The 19,570-nt window shown below is 37.8% G+C and overlaps 1 long non-coding RNA gene and 1 other non-coding gene across 3 annotated transcripts in view; one reads left to right on the top strand and one right to left on the bottom strand.

The window, feature by feature from the left end:
- The window catches only part of LOC122489991, a 282,636-nt gene that overhangs the window by 117,880 nt on the left and 145,186 nt on the right, over positions 1-19,570 (bottom strand). For both annotated transcript variants that reach the window (XR_006299059.1, XR_006299060.1), the window contains one exon: positions 13,477-13,580. This is a non-coding gene — a long non-coding RNA (uncharacterized LOC122489991). The remainder of the gene's footprint in view (positions 1-13,476; positions 13,581-19,570) is intronic.
- On the top strand, positions 2,521-2,627 carry LOC122490646. The gene has a single exon (XR_006299190.1). It is a non-coding gene; the product is annotated as a U6 spliceosomal RNA (small nuclear RNA).

Here is a 19,570-nt window from a genome sequence, read left to right as displayed (position 1 = left end):
TATGAATTAAAACACATAGGGGTGTCTGGATGGCTCTATCAGTTAAGCGTCTGACTCTTGACTTTGGCTCAGGTCATGATCTGGCAGTTCATGGGTTCGAGCCTGCATTGCGCTCCATGCTAACAGTGTGGAGCTTGCTTGGGATTCTCTGTCTCTCCCCTCTCTCTGCCCCTCCCCTGCTCTCTCTCTCTTTCAAAATAAATAAAGAAACTTAAAAACATATTGATTACAAGAGTGAAGAGGCAAGGAGTGGAAGGGACAAAATTGGCAGAAGGGCCCAATAATCAAATATATAAAGCAATTATGATGTAGATTTTCATCAACAGGAGGAAACTAGAAAGCAAGGGACCCTTGTAGAAGAGTTTGAATGTGAGAACCAAGCCAAGTTGAAAAAAAGAAATAAATAGAAATGCCTACAAAATAGTTTGGGACAGATAAATTTATCTGCCCAAGAAAGACAAATATATTTGAGAATCAGAAAACAAAAGACTGTATAGTATAGTTTAAGAGCAAAGGAGACAAGACATAGAGACAATAGAGGCTTAGGCTGAAACTAGAAGAGGACGAAATAATGTAAATAGATATTGACTTTCATTTTTACGTATGATTCTAATTTTACAATAAGAAAAAATCATAACAGTAACAAATATTTAAAGATCTCATTTTCACTTTGACAATTCTACAGTGAGGTTTCCAGTCCAAAGGGCTTTATGAAATAAACAAACAAAAGAAATACAAAGACAACAGTGAAGTAGAACAGATGATGTTCTATCACACAGATTACGGCATCCTGGAAATCAGTAGTCTGGTTTACAAGGCGCTTAAAGGAGGGTGTCTCTAATTATCTCCCAATGATGTAAACTGCCTAATTTTCCTCAAAATATAATTAATTTTAAACCAAGTTTAAAAAGTGTTGGATGTTATAAATACATCTAATGCTACTAAGTTTATCAGAAACCAGCCTTCATTTACTTTACTGACATAATACACTTCATACAACACATGTATGAAAAACCTGATGTACTTTTAAAGCCGTATTATGCTCTTTATTCAAGTTTTTCATTTTCCAAGTGGTTTATCCTATGTTTCCAAGCATGTTAAGAATAAACAGAATCTTTAGCAGTGATACGTTCAAAGTTATGGTTTCAAGGGCAGGGCTTTTTGAGCTTGGTTTCTTCAAAGAGCTACTCAAGATTCCTTAACTTTCCTTCAGAAGAGAAGGCCTAAAGCTTTATCCCAAAACTAGTTAAGAAATAACAAGAAACAAAATCAAGCAGCAACACAGGTCCATATAATTCTGGACCTCCAAGAAAAGGAGAAGGTAGGGGCTCCCATCCTGGAATTTGGAAGCTTGGGGCCCTTGTTAGTGGGGAGGCATCCTGGAGGATGACTCATTAAGAGATTAGTAAAATAAAAAGGAGTAGCAGGAAGCACAGACTACCCACCCTAGCTGTGGGACTCTTCCTTCAAGGTGGGGTCCCCTCTTCGTCATTTGTACTTGAGGACAAACCACTATCTTCTCTCTACTGTGGGCAACTAATAGATGGCTTTTCCTTTCTATTATAGTAAAATTCAGGGGACACCTGGGTGGCTCGGTTGGTTGAGCATCCGACTTTGGCTGAGGTCATGATCTCACAGTTCATGGATTCCAGTCCCACCTTGGGCTCTGTGCTGACACCTCAGGGCCTGGAGCCTGCTTCAGATTCTGTGTCTCCATCTATCTCTGCCCCTCCCCCACTTGTGTGTGTGTGTGTGTGTGTGTGTGTGTGTGTGTGTGTGTGATTGTGCGCACGCCCACGCTCTCTCTCTTACTCTCTCTCTCTCAAAAATAAATAAACATAAAAAAATTAGGAAAATTTTTCCTGGACACTACATCAGCTCCCAATGTAGATTTAACACATTTTGTTATGCATCTCTGCTCTCCTTATTGTCATTTATTTACAGAGGTAAATTCATTATGAACATATATATTATATACGTTTGTGTATGGTGTGTATATACAAGCAAACAGACGAATTTGACATCATATTTTATTATCTCCACACATAATTCATAAACAATATTTCTGAAGTCCCACTAAATGGGGAGTGCAGTTATTATAAAGTGTTGTGGACAGCAAACAGTGACCTTTAAAAATGAAGATTTCCCTAAGCGTTTCTCTGCACAAGACCCGAATTTGTTCTGCATGTGTTCTATACCAGAACTCCTGGGATGAAAATCTCAGTGAAAAAAAACTTTGTAAGATGCAGAACATAAAAATGACTGATTTTCTTCAGGAAAAGAAAATCCTCTTTAGAAAGGAAACTACATCACCAGAACCAAAGGCATGTGACAATATTTTCTGAGTGAATAGTTGAGATATTTTCAGGTTAACACGACATTACGTCCTTTCCTTGTTGAAATGTCACAACTAGGAATCCAGGTCACCTAACCCTGGTCGCTTGGATAGTGCTGGGTCAAGTGTGTTCAGACAGACCCAGGAGTAAGGGTTGCAGGACACAAATTAAGAGTTAAATTGGAGTGCTCACTTAAGCAGAACGTATACTAAAATTGTAATGGTACAGAGAATATTAGCATGGCTTGTGCACAAGGATGACACACAAATTTGTGAAGCATTCCACGTTTTTTTCACGTTTTCTGCATATTAAAAAATCTTATTTGTACCAATTGGTAAACTACTTAATGCCTATAGAACTAAAAAAAACAAAAGTAAAATTGAAGGCCAACATACCATATGTCCTAATATTTAAGTTGTAAGTCCAGCTAAGACACTCTAAAAAATATGTTTTGTTCTCTTACTTTGACATGTGCAACTGTCATAATGACAAAATTGGAACTGTGTACAAATCTACGGTTTTTACATGACTGGAAGTCGGAAAATTATCAAAGACAAGCACCTTAAGTTTTACACATCTCAGTGTTCACATCTGTGTTCTGTTGATGGTCTAATGATATTTGGATGACTAACACAATGGGTATAGAAATTTAATATCAACAGAAGAGTAATATCAATTTTTTAACCTTGCAAAATGTTCCACAGCCACAAAATATATGCGTGTGCTACGAATACCACACTAGTTTGGGAATATCTCTGGAAGCATGAATCAGAACACAAAAAAAGAGCAAGAACAATGGTTGCTCATCACTACTGGAAGAGCACACTTTGTTATGAAAGAACGAATATGCATTTATAGTATTTGCAAGGAGGGATTTGATAAATCACTCAATATATATTATTGTCTTAAGGGTTTCTGCTGTTCAGATCCTGCCTTCTTACCAAAGTGGTTTCTCTGTCCAACAGCAACACAGTCCTAGGTACAGTCACTTTTTCTAGGACACAGGGCACAAGATAGGCACGAACATTTCCCTGGAGCCTCAACAATGTGGGTCACAACGTGAATATCTATGGTTATAGGTTGTACTGTGTCAGTACTGAGTACTCTATCCACAGTAAGGGCACCCATGTCTCCTTACAAAATTCCTTTGCCATGTGTTTGTGATATGCAGGGCTTGAAGGACAAGACCCAGGGCAGGAACCCTTTTACTTGCATATGAAGGCAGTGCTGGATTCAGGTTATTTCCCAAGCTCTTTCATAGATGTGCAGAATCTAAACAGGCTTAAGGCATGAACAAGCTTCCACAGAAAGGTATTATAATGGGGTTCCATGGCAGACTAGAATCTGCAATTGTATGTACCTACCACATTGTATTACCAAGGTGGCCATTGCCATGAATACAGTTGTAGCTTCTAGCAAAAGGGCTTCAGTGCTTTTTTTTTTCCTTCTCATGAACATTGTCAAGTCAATTCCAGGGGAAATCAGGTTTTCTCCAGTGTTTTGTTTTGTTTTCTTACGAGAATTCCTGATCCAACTGAACTTGACAACTCCTTGATCTTGAGTCCTGTTTTCTCTACATCCTTTCACCCAAAAAACCCCTCTGTCACCACTGGTTTAGCTCCAGTTTAATTACAAGCATTTCAATTTCGGATCCATCAAAAGTCTGGTCTTCCCCAAGTATGCATTTCCCACTCCAGTCTCATAACACTTTACAGGCTCTGAACAATGGCTATCTGTTCCTTCCTGCTAGGTTTCCAGAAACAGGCTTTAGAGAGCTGCCATGTGTTTATCTTTCTTTACACTCCAACAAGCACCCCTCCGTGACTCACACACAGAGAAAGCCAAAAGCCCTGAATGGTTGTTTATTCTCACCAGCTGGATAACCCTGCACGTGGCTCTCAGCATGGACAAGGATTAGAGACACTGGAGAAGTGTGTCATGTCCATTTAAGTACACACAAAACTGCATCCACTTGTGCTTTGCTTAGATCCTTTAAGGAATTCAGAGTTAACCATGAAACTCAATTGAGCTTGTCATCTTTGTTTTTCCCCATTTATGCCCAAATGGGAGAGGAAGGATCAGGTAGGGTGTCCAAGAGAAATACAAATACAATGGGGAATTGTCATTTTCAAGTGCTTACAGCATAGTATTCAGTCTTTAGGACTGCCGCTCTGTGGATATGTAGCACATGACTCTTGATGACATGATTAGATCAACTAGTTATATACCTGCTTCAAAAAAGATGGACAATCCTGTATCCTAATCATGAATACATGTGAGCTCTAGGAATTGCTCAGTATAGAGCTCCTCGGTCATCTCATTATTTCCTGCCTTGTTTTGTGGAGTTTTATCCCATGTATGCACCATTTAGTATTCAGCAACAGACACATGTTAGATTTCAGTTATTTAAGGGTCATCTAGTGGGATGTCCAATAGGCATCCTGGATATGTGACCCAAAGATGAGAATGTTTGGAGATAAGGAGGTCATCAGCGTATGACCCTTGAAGCTGTGGTTATGGAGAATATTGCTCAGGAGAATAGGCAAGGATTAAGGGGCATCAGTGCTTTGGGTAAAGAGTGAAAAATAGCTAACAAAGGAGTCTCACATGGCATAGTTAGAGAAGAGGAGGAGATCAAAAAGAAACTGATCTCTCAGATGTTGTTTTGTTTATTGGAGATATCCATCAGCATTGGTCTCAAGGAGAATATACTGCTCTCCTTGTCGAGGGTAACAATTTTGGCCTGCCTCTTCTTCTCAGACATCTGAAGAAGGCTTGGTAGGACCACGATAAATCATGGGGACTAGCCTATGAAAAAAGGAGCACACACTGGATGAAAATGGAGACGCTGTGGAAACAGATGGGGCTCAAGAATTTAATGCAGTCAAGTCATGTTCACTCTTGTTAACCTCGGTTACGCAACACTGTTGTTTAGCGCTTTTTTTTTTATTTCCAAAGTAATATATAAAGGAATCCAAAACAAAAACATAAAGATTACAGCTCTTTAAAATAAAAAGCTGTAAGTAGAAATGTATGTAGTTTACCAATAGTATTAATTTTTAAATGTACTTCTCTGAGTTTGACAAGTTTATACAACAAAGCTAAAGAGCAACAGTATATTTTTCTCCGGGGAACCTCTCCTCTAAGTACTCAAGAAATGTAACCAGAAATTGCCATTAAGGGAATACTGATTTGGTGATTCCTTAGTGATTTTTCTTTATAGGATCACTAATGTTTCCAAAACAGCCAAACTCAGAAACTTCAATGCCATAGCACAAAACTTTTAAAGAAATGAAGTTTTGGGTCGGGTTCAAATAGGCTTAGAGGAGTACTATTTTCCTAAACTAAACTAAAAAGAAAGTTATCTCCTTTGATCGTCAAACACAAACTGAAGTTTCAGGCTTTGACATACAATTTGGCAACTGTAGATAGATGCAGCCAATCAAATTAAAGCCTAGACAAATTCAATATTAATTGCCTTGAAATATACATGTAAGGACAATCAACATTAGAAACAAATTGTATTTGCATATGTAAGTTTGGGGGCTGTTATTCTTTAGAAGTAAACACTATGTGTAGGATTACAAGGATTTAATGACAGAATGCACATAAAGTGCCCCAGGGCCTGGCATCTAGAAACACTGAAATGAGAGCTATCATTATTCTGACATCATGATTCCAGCCAGCCAATTCCATTATGTTATCCTTATTATAAATCCTGTGAGATTTTATTTTTGCTTTCACTGGTATGCTCTAATGAGCTGTCTATAAAGATGGGTAACATCAGTAGTCTATGTGAGTTTAGGAAGGGGTAGATGAAATTTAACAAACAGAAAGTCTCTCCCTCAATGGTCTCAGTATTGAGAATGGGTACAGAGATGTTGAGGCTAATAACTGAAGGCTCTATGAAGGCTAATGAATGAGGCTCTATGAAGATGTTGCAATTACTAATGTTAAGGGTTCCCACCTATCTGAACCACTGTGCCCAGAATGTGTCCGAGGAAGCCAGCTCTCCTTGACAGCTCACTAACCAGTCTCCTCTAACTGTCTCTTTCCAAAGAGTAAAACAACTTGTCATCTCTTCAGGCTCATTATAACTCCCTCTTCTGAACCCTTTGTACTGTTAGCCTCTATAGCCTTCTCTTTATCCTTACCCTGTTTAATCTCAATTCTAGATGAGATGTTCTTTTTTCCAATAAAAGCCTAGAAATACTAAAATAGCTTCGGAATATACATCAGTTTGGGTCACAAAAATCCTATAAATTCTGCTCTACTTCATTTTAATTTTCAGGTTTTTTTCCCCTTGTGAGTCTCCTACAAGGTTTGGTAAAGGTTGAATGCTTAGCGATTTACCAATAACATGTATTGAAAGAATGTTGACCATCCTACCTCAGTGTCTTTGTGGCCCTAATGTTTCTGAATGTCCATTAAATTTGGTTGCTTCCATGCTCAGTTCCAGGAACCCTCATCTTTTCCAGCATATTATCTTTCTGGACAATGCCATCCTTCCACATATTTCAGTTATGATCTATATGCTGACGACATATATGCTTCAGTATTTTTCCAGTCTAGTCCAGTATCTACAGCACAAAGTACATATTACCAATTATCTTACGGCTCTTGGATATCCCACAGATACTTTGACCCTGACCCAATCATCTTCCTCCAACAGCTCAATTCTCTATACTCCTTCTATCGTCAGTGGAATCACTGAATTAGTCCACCCAGAGTCCAAACCAGGCAGAAAAACATTGCTTCCGTTTTAACCCATATGTCCAGTCCAGATCTACTGATTTTACCTCAAGTATTAGCTTAGCTTCTCCATCTGTCTACAACACCATTGCCTTCCCTAGTCTTAGCCACTAGGATCTCTAAACTAGCTTCTTTTAAGGAGCCTCATAATTGGTCTCACTGACCTGTCTTGCCCTTCTTTCTCTACCCTCTAGTCATTATGATCTTTCCAAACATCTGTGATATACAAGAACAGAGAGTACAAAAAACGGGATTCATGTCTATTGAGAAGCAATACTGAGGGATTTATTAGAGTCGTGATAAGATTCATCAGGTCATTTGGGGTCCAGGATAAAAATTAGCTCAGATTCACTGAGGGCTCTTCTTATAACTACTTATAATATGGACAGAAATGATGAAGATGATGATAAGGAAAATAAAAAGAAGACTTGTAGGTTCTTAATGCAGAGACCAATGGGGATGTAAATAAATTGGGAAGTAGTGGGGTTAGGCTCACAGAAACCAATCTATCTTTTGTAGCTGGATCCAGAATGGGTGAGGAGGCCAGAACAAATCTGTATCCAAATATGCCGCATTCAGGCAGGTATCACTACTCAGGAATCCTGACCTCCCAGTGGGTCCCTAGAACAGAAGAGAGGTCAGCAGGCAGTACATAGAAATAGGTGAGGGGGCGCCTGGGTGGCGCAGTCGGTTAAGCGTCCGACTTCAGCCAGGTCACGATCTCGCGGTCCGTGAGTTCGAGCCCCGCATCAGGTTCTGGGCTGATGGCTCAGAGCCTGGAGCCTGTTTCCAATTCTGTGTCTCCCTCTCTCTCTGCCCCTCCCCCGTTCATGCTCTGTCTCTCTCTGTCCCAAAAATAAATAAAAAAAAAACGTAGAAAAAAAAGAAATAGGTGAGGACAGCATTCTTGTCCTGGATGTCTGATAAATTTGGAGGCATAACAGCAGCGGGTATTATACAGATAGGTAGAGTCACAAGGGTCAGAGCAAAGCAGGCTAAGACTTAAGGCAGGGCTATACTTAGAGCAGAGGTGTGGACATAGAGAATAGAATAGAACTACAATTAAAAAACTAATGCAAAGCTAAGTTGTAAATATTGAGCAGACAGCTCATTTTAGATGCACTGGATACAGACCGAACGAAAAAGTGGGCCTGGTCTAAAGACAGTAGACCTCAGCGCCTGCAGCTGGATAGAAGTGGATCGAAGAGAGACTGGTGGAGTACCAAATCCACTTTTAAGTCCAATCAACGTTTCTTGAAAGCCAAGGCATAAGAGACAATTTATTGTCTTAATGTGTCAGGCCCTGCCTGGGGTTAAGTACTTCACATATTATCTTCCCATTAAATTCCTACATGTTAAACATGACCTACATACACTTCCATGACTTTCTGACGTTTTTCATCGGCCATGCAAATAGGCTGTACTGATTTAGAGTAACATGGCAATACTAATCAATGTTGTCTTGGCATCTAGAAAAATGGCTGGCAGTAAGGACAAGCGAAATGTCCTCTGAATAGCTGCTATGTTACTCAAAAAGCAAGTGAGAGAGGAAGTCAAAATACAAAGTCACACCAAAAGAGGGATCAGTCCTCAAAATGTGACTTCCAGATCCCCTAAGCTTCTGGAGACCTATCAGGGGTCTGCAATGTAAAAATTATTTTCTTTATAATATTGATATAATTTGCTTCTTACATTGTGGTGACATACTCACAGTGCAAAAACCATAGAGTTAAAGCTTCTTGTGCTTTACCACGACTCAAAGGCAACACACTCAAACTATGCTAGTAATGATTCTACCCTCACTGCCATGCTCTTGCAGTTTTGCTTTGTCTTTTTGAGAGAGAGAGAGAGAGAGAGAGAAAGAGAGCACAAGCAGGGGACGGGCCGAGAGAGAGAGAATCCCAAGCAGGCTTCACGTTCAGTGCAGAGCCTGACCCAGGGCTCAATCCCACAACCCTGGGATCATGCCCTGAGCTGAAATCTAGAGTTGAGCACGAGAGGGTATTACGCTAAGTGAAATTAGTCAGTCAGGGAAAGACAAATATCGTACGACCTCACTCATATGAGGACTTTAAGACACAGGACAGATTAACATAAGGGAAGGGAAGCAAAAATAATATAAAAACAAGGAGGGGGAGAAAACATAAGAGACTCTTAAATATGGAAAACAAAGAGAGGGTTACTGGAGAGGTTGTGGAAGGGGGGTGGGCTAAATGGGTAAGGGGCATTAAGGAACCTACTCCTGAAATCATTGTTGCACTATATGCTAACTAACTTGGATGTAAATTATAAATAAATAAATAAATAAATAAATAAATAAACAACAAAAAAAGAATATTCACACACACACACACACACACACACACACACACACACAAAGAGTTCGGTACTCAACCAACTAAGCCACCCAGGTGTCCCACTTTTGCAGTTTTTTTTCAATCTAGTTTTGCTTAAAATTTTTAATGAAACAGTAAAAAGAATTAATGTTATTAATTCTAAACTTTTAAATACATATATTTTTAATATTATGTATGATGAAATGGGAAATATGCATAAAGCACTTCTGCTAAAATGTAATGGCTGTCTTGGGGAAAAATATTTTGTGATCTTTTTTGAGTCAGAACTGTACTAACAGCTTTTTTTCAGGGAACATGATTTTCATTTAAAAAACTGACTGACAGACAAGCTATAGTTATTCACAGTTGGAAATTTATCAGACATTTTCTCAAAAATGAATTGAAGTGATCTTATTACTCCAGGGAAAACAACTGACAGGTTTTGATACCAATGATAAAATCAGAGCAAAAAGTGAAGATTAGGATTTTTGGTAAATTTGTCATCTTGTGTTGGATACTTCTCAATACATTAAGACTTCTGATGAGATGGGTGGTGATATTAACAAATGCCGGATACACACACACACACACACACACACACACATATATGTATGTATGTAAACATGTATGTATATGTGTATACAGATATATGTATAAATATAATTTTTAAATAACATTTATAATTTTAATATACTCATTTATACAAAAATAATGAAATATGTCAATACTTGTAAGATCTTCATAATCCTATTAACTAATATGTTCAAAAGGATATATGTGTGATTCCATAAAATAAAAGATACAGTCAAAACACATGACAGAACAGATTTTAAAGTAAGAGTATGAAAGTTCATTGATATGGCTTAAGATTTTCACTCTTAAGAAATGACCACTTCTTGATTTTTGCTATAATATCAGAGAAGAATATCCATGACTACATAAAAGCACTATTAAAATACCCCTCCCTTTTTCCAACTACATATTTGTGTGAGGGCAGATTTTCTGCATATACTATAATTCAAAGCAACATATCATAACAGATTGAATGCAGATGCAGATATGAGTATCCAGCTCTCTTCTATTGATATAGACACTAAAGTGATTTGTAAAAATGTATAACAATGTCACTCTTCTTACTAATTTTTTTGTTTGGGAAATATAGTTATTTTTCATAAAGATATGTTATTTGTATGTAATAGATTTATGATTTTTATTTAAAACTTAAAAAAAATTAAGTTTGATTTATTAGAAAGAGACAGAGAATCCCAAGCAGGCTCTGCACTGTCAATGCAGAGCCCTACGTGGGGCTCAAACTCAGGAACCGTGAGGTCATGATCTAAGCCAAAATCAAGAGTCGGATGCTTAACTGACTGAGCCATCCAGGCACCCCATGATTTTTATTTTAAGTGTCAACCAGGAAACACTTTTTCTTTTCTTAGTGTTAACATCTAATATGGATAGATATAATAGCAATAAATATAAACCCACATAAACAAAAGCTCTTTGGGGTTTTCAACAACTTTTAATATTATAAAAGGATATTGAGGGCAAAAATGTAAGAACCATTACCTTTAGGCAGTAAATTCATGAAGGCTAACCAACATGGCTGGCAATCAGCAGCTGGATGGCTCAATTTGAACAATCTGAACCAATTTGAACCATTTGAACAAAATGAAGGAAGGACCTGCAGGAGTACTGTTGAAAAATTAAGGACGGTCTCCATAATTATGGGAAGTCAGTAGAAAGTGCTCGATCCTCTCATCCAGCTGGTAGACCTCTTTAACCCCTTCACATGACGAAGAACATCAATATGGCACCACTTCCAAGCACAGCAACCAACCGATACATAAACAACTTTCTGATGCTTTTAGGAAACTCAAAGGATGGGACAGAGCTGTCAGCAATGTTTACATGGGGAGAAGTCTCTCTCTTTCTTGTAGGGTAAAAGAGTTTTGATTTTGCCAGTAATGCCCAGAAGGTGGGGGAGTAGAAGCTTTATGTGAAATGGTACTCTCTTCCAAAAGCTTCAGGACCAAAAGTGGAGTTGGAAAATGGGAAAAGGGAAAATGGAGGCAATGATCCATGGGCTAATATTTCAGAGCCCAGAGATGTAAAATACATTCTCTAAACTCAGTGATACTGTGCTAGTGTTCTATGTCATCAGATTATAACTGCCTGGAGTAAATTTTTAAGTGTGCCATTTACGACAGTTACCAAAATGAGTGAAAGTAGTCTTTTTTTATTTTTATTCAATTTAAATTGTGTATGTAAATGGTATTTCTTGGAGAAAGTTTCAGAAACTACAGCAATCTTTCAAGCCAGATGGCCATTTTATACTACTACCAGTTCAATTCCATATAAACACTAGACAATGTTTGAGCTGCATCTGCAATAAATCTAAGAAAATAAATCAAGGTTATTGAAGATCAGGTCCATTTATATTCTATTTGACTGTCTTGTTTTTCAGCTCATGCATATTAACAGTATGATGTGAGTGTGAATTTACTGAAGCACAAGTCAAAACCTGGGATTTGTGTTGTAACTGTGATGCCTAACAGACTCGCCAAAACTTGTACTGACTGAAACGCACACCTTTTTCTTTCTAAGCATATCTAGCAGTCCTGGATATTTGGATGTATCTACTTTCAAGTTTCTGCAAAGATATTCCCCTTTTATGAATAACTGTGCTTTCTATGCAAGTAAGTGAAAAGTAAGATTGTTTTCTTCAGAACAACAGCAAGGCAACCCATTATAATAATCCAGAAAACCAAGATGTCAAAAATCTGATGAGATCATTTATTTGGTGAGGTCCTATTATGCACCCACCTCCCTATATGGGTGATCTTAGCAGCTTATTTTCACTTGGCTCTTAGTTTTCCCATAGGGCATATTCTTTAAAAGTACTTGCATTTTGTTTTGTTTTAGGCTATTTTGCTTTTAGTTTTAACAGCCCACTCCCATGCTTGTTTTCTGAGTCCTAGGTTCCAAAGCTGTCTTGGGTATCTGACACTAAGCAGAATATTACATTTTAGAATCCAAAGGAACAAAATTCTTACTGTTTTGCAGAATGGGTAAGAACAAAGAAACTAATTTCCAGATCATTTAAATATATATACTTTCAGAGGTATTATGTTCTCCCAGATAAAGTATTCTCATTTTTATTCATATTAATTTCTGAAACAGAGACTAAAATATCTCAAAAAGCTTTCCAAGAATGTTATCTTTTACACTCAACTCAAACATTCTTTGCCAGCTCCAAAGCTCACAGAGCTTATTTTATGAAAGTAAGTCCTGAATGAATGAGGCGTATGAATCAAAGCACTTAGGTAGAATTTAGCCATTTAGCCCACATATGTGTTTTTCTCATCCCTACTTTAACTCACTTATCTGCATCAAAAACATGATATGTGAAAAGAAAACACAGTTTCCATTGGTGGACCCTTATGATTCTGTCCAAATGACTCACTGATCAGTAGACTTCATTTACCTTCTACTTCTGTTCTAACTCTCCCCCCATGAATCTTTGATATTAGCAAAATTTCCTTCTATGATTTATTCTTCATGAAAACTTTCTTTACACTCGTGTTTTATCAGATCGTGTCAGTTAGTATCCTGAAGTTCTAGGAAGCTGTATCTACTAGTAAAAACCCTTTGTAAATCACCAACATTTTCCCCTTTCACCACCTGAAAAGCCTGAGGCAGGAGGGCATGCTTAGCGATACATGGCAACGCATGCATCTGTGAGCTTTTAGCTTCGGCATCTTAAAGAATTCAGACATGGGGAAATATTTCAAAGAAATTGTGTCGTCTTCTGGAAGAGACTTAGCTCTTATCGCTCACAAGGTATTAAAATGTTCTCTGTCACTTTTCTTATCAAAAAAGTATTGAGCACCTTCCATATTCCATCCAGGCTTGTAGCTGGACTCCAGGAATGCAAATATAAACAATATGAACAAAATAAGAGTCCCTGATCTCAAGATGCTCAGAGGCTAGTAAACAGGGACACACTGAAGATAATCCATGTAGGTTGGGAATATACCGCATTCACTCACACATATTGAGATCCTCCTATTCCACTCACTGTGTTGATCATGACAGCAGAAGGGAACTCAGAGGAAAGGCCATTAGCCCAAGTAGAGATTTCAGGAATGTCTACCTGGAAGAAATAACATTTGAAATGCTGTTATACAGATGATGGCAAGGGCATGGGCATTCTGGATAAGTGAAGATCATAGTCAAAAGCAGAGTCATAGGAAATGTCGTAGACAATGCGGGAACCTATTTGCTATTTCTATTTGCTATTTCTAGAACATTAAATGCTAGGACTAGAGAAATGACAGATGAGATTGGAGTTCTATGAAGGAGAAAGAGCTAGGTTGGAAAGAAAGACCCCATCTTTTCAAAGGCCTCCTGGCTAGAAGAAACTTAGAAAGCCTGAAGGTATTCTCTCAGCAAAATATTATAAACTCACTAGGTTAATTTATTACTACTGTACAGAATTTGGGTTAGAACTTTGTATCATCTGGTATAGACAGAAAAAGCAGGTTAGATTTATACTATGGGGGAAAAAAAACCAGGATGGTTAGCTGGACTGAAGGACTGAGTTTTTCACAGACATACAGAACACAAATTAATATATACATACAAACCCTGGTGTATCATTTATTTGTATTAGCCAAAAAAATTTATTTAAAATGTAGTGTGTCTAAAGCCACTATCCAGATCATGATTACCCTGAAAGTGAGTGAAAACAATCTAATCAGTTTAAACCCAAATCCTGCTCAGTTTAGTTCCATATACTCTTCCCAGCGTCCACAACTTCTAATACTGGAGATACCCTTACTATATGCTTCTGTAGGGAGATTAAGGAGAAGACAGAGAAGTATTATCTCCATATCACCCACTTTTTCCTAATCCCTTTCTAGCTTTCCTTCAAGGGGCTGGAGAAAAATCTGTTCTGTGATGTGAACTGCATACAAACTATTCACAGTTGACCACATCCGCTGGGCAAGACTCACCAATCCCAAGGAATGTACAAACTCAGGTTCCAAAACACAGGCTGACTGATCATTCTGGCCGACTAAATTGGGAACTAATTAAATGTTTTAACTGGAAGTCTCTCCTCACTGCAGCAGAACAGAGTCATTTTGAAGCAAACACTTCAATGAAACACTTCTTAGGGAGCATCCAATTTAACTACAAGAAACAACTGCTTCTGGTTGGCAGAACAACTTATTCTTTCTTGATTCCCCTCCCTTCCCCACCACCATGTATACACACAGGCTAAATATCACTTATGCTAACAAGTATAACCACAGAGAAAGAAAGATATTATATCTCACAGATATCGAAGTCATCAGAAACAGTCTCTTCTTACCTATGCAGGATTTTAATTCGGTTCACTGAAGCAGAGGAAAGATTATATAAATTATTGACATAAAGGAGATTTCAGAGGAGTACTTAAAACACGTTGGGTATTATTTGAATGCAATAATGGTAGGAGGTTAAGTTATTCCTTTCATTTCCATTAGTAATTAGATGTTGGTTGAAGCATTTCTCCTTCTGGCAATCCCTTATAGAGGTATAATGCTCTGGGGCAGCAGAGCCTTAATTCTCTTCAAGTAGGGAGCCTCCATGTGAACTTACAGTCCCAGCATCTTTAGAGGGGCAGCTGGAATTAGATTAGCCTATGTGGATCTAAGAAGGGAATCCAACCAGAAACCCTGAAGGCCAGAAAGAGGAAGTTGCTAAGTGTCCTGCAGTGAGAAGTCTCCACTTGGACTTATAGCCCAAGCTTCTTAGAAAATCAGAAACCTTCAGCACAGCAAATTCTCACATGTTATTATTAGGTATCATCCCCTCAATTATTCTAGATGCAAAAATTAGTGTCAAACACGAAAACTGCTGCAACAGATACACAAATCAAGACTTCAAGTTGTTTAGCAGCTGCTCTTGGGCAAGAACTGTCTAGACTGGAGATTGCCATCAATATTGAGTGACTTGAATACTTAATACGAGTCAGAAATCATGCAAGGTGATGGTGCACAGATATGAAAAGGATGCATAAAATGGGCAGATACATAAAAAGATAACTTCAGATATTATAAACTGAATTCCAAGACAGAGACAAGCATAGAGTGGCATAGAAGCAATGCTAATGGTAGGGCCTCAGGGAAGAAATTGTGAAAGGAAATCAGGTGTAAACTAAATTTTGCACAATGAGTAGGAGTTGGACAGTTTAAGAAGGAAGGGGATGGGTACTGTAGATAGAGGGAGTAGAATAACCAAAGTAACATCTGTATGGTTTTAATTTAAGCGGTTTAGTGTTACTAGACTTCAAACTGAGAAAGGAAGGTTGGTCAGTAACGAGAAGAGAGACATACATGAAGACAAATATATGTCTTTACTGAAGAAAAAAAGAACTCTCAAAAACCAGAAAAGGCAGATGGTCCAATTTTAAATATGGTCAAAAGATGTGAATAGGCAGAGTATAAAAGTGAATATCTGAATGTCCAAGAAACATGAATATCTGATTGCCTCATTAGTAATCATGGAAATGCAAAATACAACTTTTATGCTATCATAAGAAACTTGGACTTTATCCTCTGGATAATGGTAAGTCATTGAATAATTTTGAAAGATAATCAAGAAAAAAAAAACAGACAATAAAAATAGATCCACGGAGGATCCAAATATTGACACACTAGTTTATATGGAAATGTAAATGGTCAAGAATAGCTAGAATATCATTGGAAAAGAAGAAAAGGTAAAGTTGGAGGACTCACTTTACCAGGTATTAAGACTTATTATAAAGCAACAGTAAGAAAGACAAAGTGTAATGACAGACAAAGTGAACCAATGGGATAGATTAAAGGGTCCAGAAATAAACACACCTATAGTTTTGGTAAAGGTGACACCGCCAGGCAGAGGGCAATGAACCATATCTCACCAATAAATGATGCTGGGTCATCTGGATGTGCATATAGAAGAAGAAAGTAAAATTTGATTCCTACTTCTTACCACACACTAAGATCAATTCTAGGTATACTGTAGATCAAATGTAAAAGGTAAAATAATAAAGCTTCTAGTAAAAATCTGAGTGATTTTGGGGAAGGTAAAATTTCTTAAACAGGACTCATAAAGCGCTAGTCTAAAAAGAAACAGTTGATAAATTGGATAACATTAAAATTAGAAACATCTGTTCAAAAGACTATTACAAGAGTGCAAAGCCCTATCTATGTGGATAAATTATGTTGTATTCATATAATGCAATACCACACAGAGATGAGAATTAGTGTTCTGTAGCTATATGCCAACATCCAGATGACTTTCAAAAACATCATATTAGAGGAACAAAGCTAGAGCATGGAAAAGTATATTTCACATGATGTCATTTTCACAAAATGTAAAAGTAGGCAAAACTAATGTGTGTTGTTGAGATCAGGATAGTAATTATTTTTGCAGATAAGTAGTGAGAGGGAGACAACAAAAATAAGACCTTCTATGGGTGTTGATAGTATTCGGAGCTTTATATGAAAGGTTGTTATACTGATACAGTCAGTTAATGAAAACTACTTGCCTGTGTACTTATGATATGTGCATCATTCTGTATAGTTTGTACATCTGATTCAACATAAAAAGCACCTATAAAAGTCAGGCTGATAAGGTAAATGAGAAAATCAAGTTGGGTGTAAGCAAAGTGTGCTGCCTATACTTCTTATTATGGTTTCTTCTTGAAAGCATCTTAGATTGTCTTCTTTTGACAGAGATATTTGCATATTACATACCTAAGAACATTCTTTTCTAAAAAAAATCAAATAGGCTGTTGGTACACCCAACAGCATTGCCAAATCTAGCTAACACAATGTTAAGTGGAAGAAGTCATGTATGTAAGGTTCAAAAACAGGTAAAGCTAATTTGTAGAATTAAAAGGCAGTCTGGGTATTGTTTGAGAACATAGCAGAGAATTTTAAGATGCTGGTAATGTTCTATGGATTGGATGGTGATTTCGTGTGTTTACTGTGTGATAATTCATTAAGGTATACACTTATAGTCTGTATACTTTTTGTAGGCTGTATGTCAATAAAAATTATATTAAAACAAAAAAATATATAGAATATGCCTTGAAAGAGAGTTGGTGAAGGATATAACATCATTATTTAAAATTGAGAAAAAGGTAAGAAACTGGCAGAAAACAAAGGCAGAATATCTGACCCTGCTAAAAAGAATACTGTTACATTGGCCCTGTCCAAGGTCATCCACGATCCTTGACTAAGTAGATTTTAATAAACATGCTCCCCCTCTAGCTGCAGGACATCAGCCTGGTACATTTTTCTGAAGGGAATTTCTGAGCTTCAGTGATCCCTTTTTGAGAAATAGGCACAGAATAAACTTTCACATGTAGGATTTTTCCCAATCATTTGCAATCTGTTTCAATACACTGACTCTATGTTAGTTTCTACCCAAATGCTTTTTGTTTTCTAGCTAAACTTCCATCTTGAGAATTAGCTCTCTTTATATATAGGCAAAGTTACTCATAGTAATTTTGATAAAGCCCTTGCATAAAACCTTTTAAGTCTAACAAATCAAGTGATTGCACTGGTGCCATTTTTGGAGACCCAGTCCTGCTAAGTGCTTGTATCTGATTGTTCCTTCCTGGCAGGAGGGGGCCTAAGTAAGGGGTAGGAGGGCTGAGAGTAAAACCAGAATAGTAGAGTTGGCATGAGTCATGTCCTGGAGTGGGGCCGAGGCTGAAACTGGGGTAGCAAATCTGAAAAATGTCATAGATGCAAGTGACAAGACAGGGAGAGCTGAGGTACATACAGGAATCATAAAAACAGGGAAATCAGAAATGAGGAGGGGAGTAGACAACAAGAGCTGGTCTAAATTGGTAGTTAACAAAACTGCTGTGAATTAGGATCACCTGAGAATTAAGAAATCATTGATACTGGGGCCCCACAAATACACACACTGAATAAGAATCTTCAGAATGAGGCCCACACACCTGCCTTTTTTGTAGCTCACACGTATTTTATTTATTTACTTATTTTTTGAGAGAGAAAGAGCACCTGAGAGAATGGGGGAGGAGCAGAGAAAGGGAACCAAAGGATCTGAAGCAGGCTCAGAGAGCCCGATGTGGGGCTCAAACACAGAAGCCCTGAGATCATGACCTGAGCTGAAGTGGAACCTTTAATGATTGAGACACCCAGGCGCCCCATCTCACACGTATTTCTAATTGTCGATATCAGTAGGGATGCATTAGGGAAGCACTTCTCTGGAGAAATGCTGTCCGAAGACAGAAGTGGGGCTCTCACTAGCTTTTTACAAAACTCCAGCATAGGTTACTCAGGGAGTCTAGGGTTGTTTAAAGGGGCTGGAGTGAAGTGAATAGTTTGTTAGTAATTCAGGAAAATGGCATCAGGAGAGAATATTTGGTGCACAAGCTAAGACAGGAAGCCAGTTTAGTACTAATCTTCTGTCATGGGAATGAACCAAGAATGTTGCCTGTCAGAGAAAGATAAATATCATATGATTTCACTCATATGTGGGATTGAAGAAACAAAAAAGATGAACATAGGGGAAAGGAAGAAAAAAATAAGATAAAAAGAGAGAGGAGGCAAACCACATGAGACTCTTAAACACAGAAAACAAACTGAGGGTTGCTGGAGGGGTGTTGAGTGGGGTAATAGGTATTTAGGAGGGCACTCATTGGGATGAGCACTAGGTGTTATATGTAAGTGACGAATCACTAAATTCTACTCTTAAAATCATGATTATACTATAATCATGGATCTAAATAAAAATTTAGCTTTTTATTGGATCTAAACAAAAAATTTAACTTGGATCTGAATAAAAATTTAAAAATTAAAAAAAAAAATTTGGGAAAGCTCCTACTAGACCATTTCCTTCTGGGTGGAAAAGATATTTCCTACTTCAGGTGAAACATTTAGGAAGCAAAAGGGAATGGCAGTATCCACTCTGATCATAAGCTAAGTATTTGGTTCTCTCCGGTTGCTGTCCCAGAGGATGATGCTACTTGTATTTTCAAACCAAGGAGGGAGGGAAATAAACCAGCGTCAGAGGCAGCTGGATCTGGGTTGGTCTCCGTGGAGCTCCAAAGGGAGCCTCACCAAGAGCTCTGAAGGC

Source organism: Prionailurus bengalensis, chromosome B2 (genome assembly GCF_016509475.1).
Source record: "Prionailurus bengalensis isolate Pbe53 chromosome B2, Fcat_Pben_1.1_paternal_pri, whole genome shotgun sequence".
Taxonomy (NCBI): Eukaryota; Metazoa; Chordata; class Mammalia; order Carnivora; family Felidae; genus Prionailurus; species Prionailurus bengalensis.
This window is presented reverse-complemented; position numbering and strand designations above follow the sequence as displayed.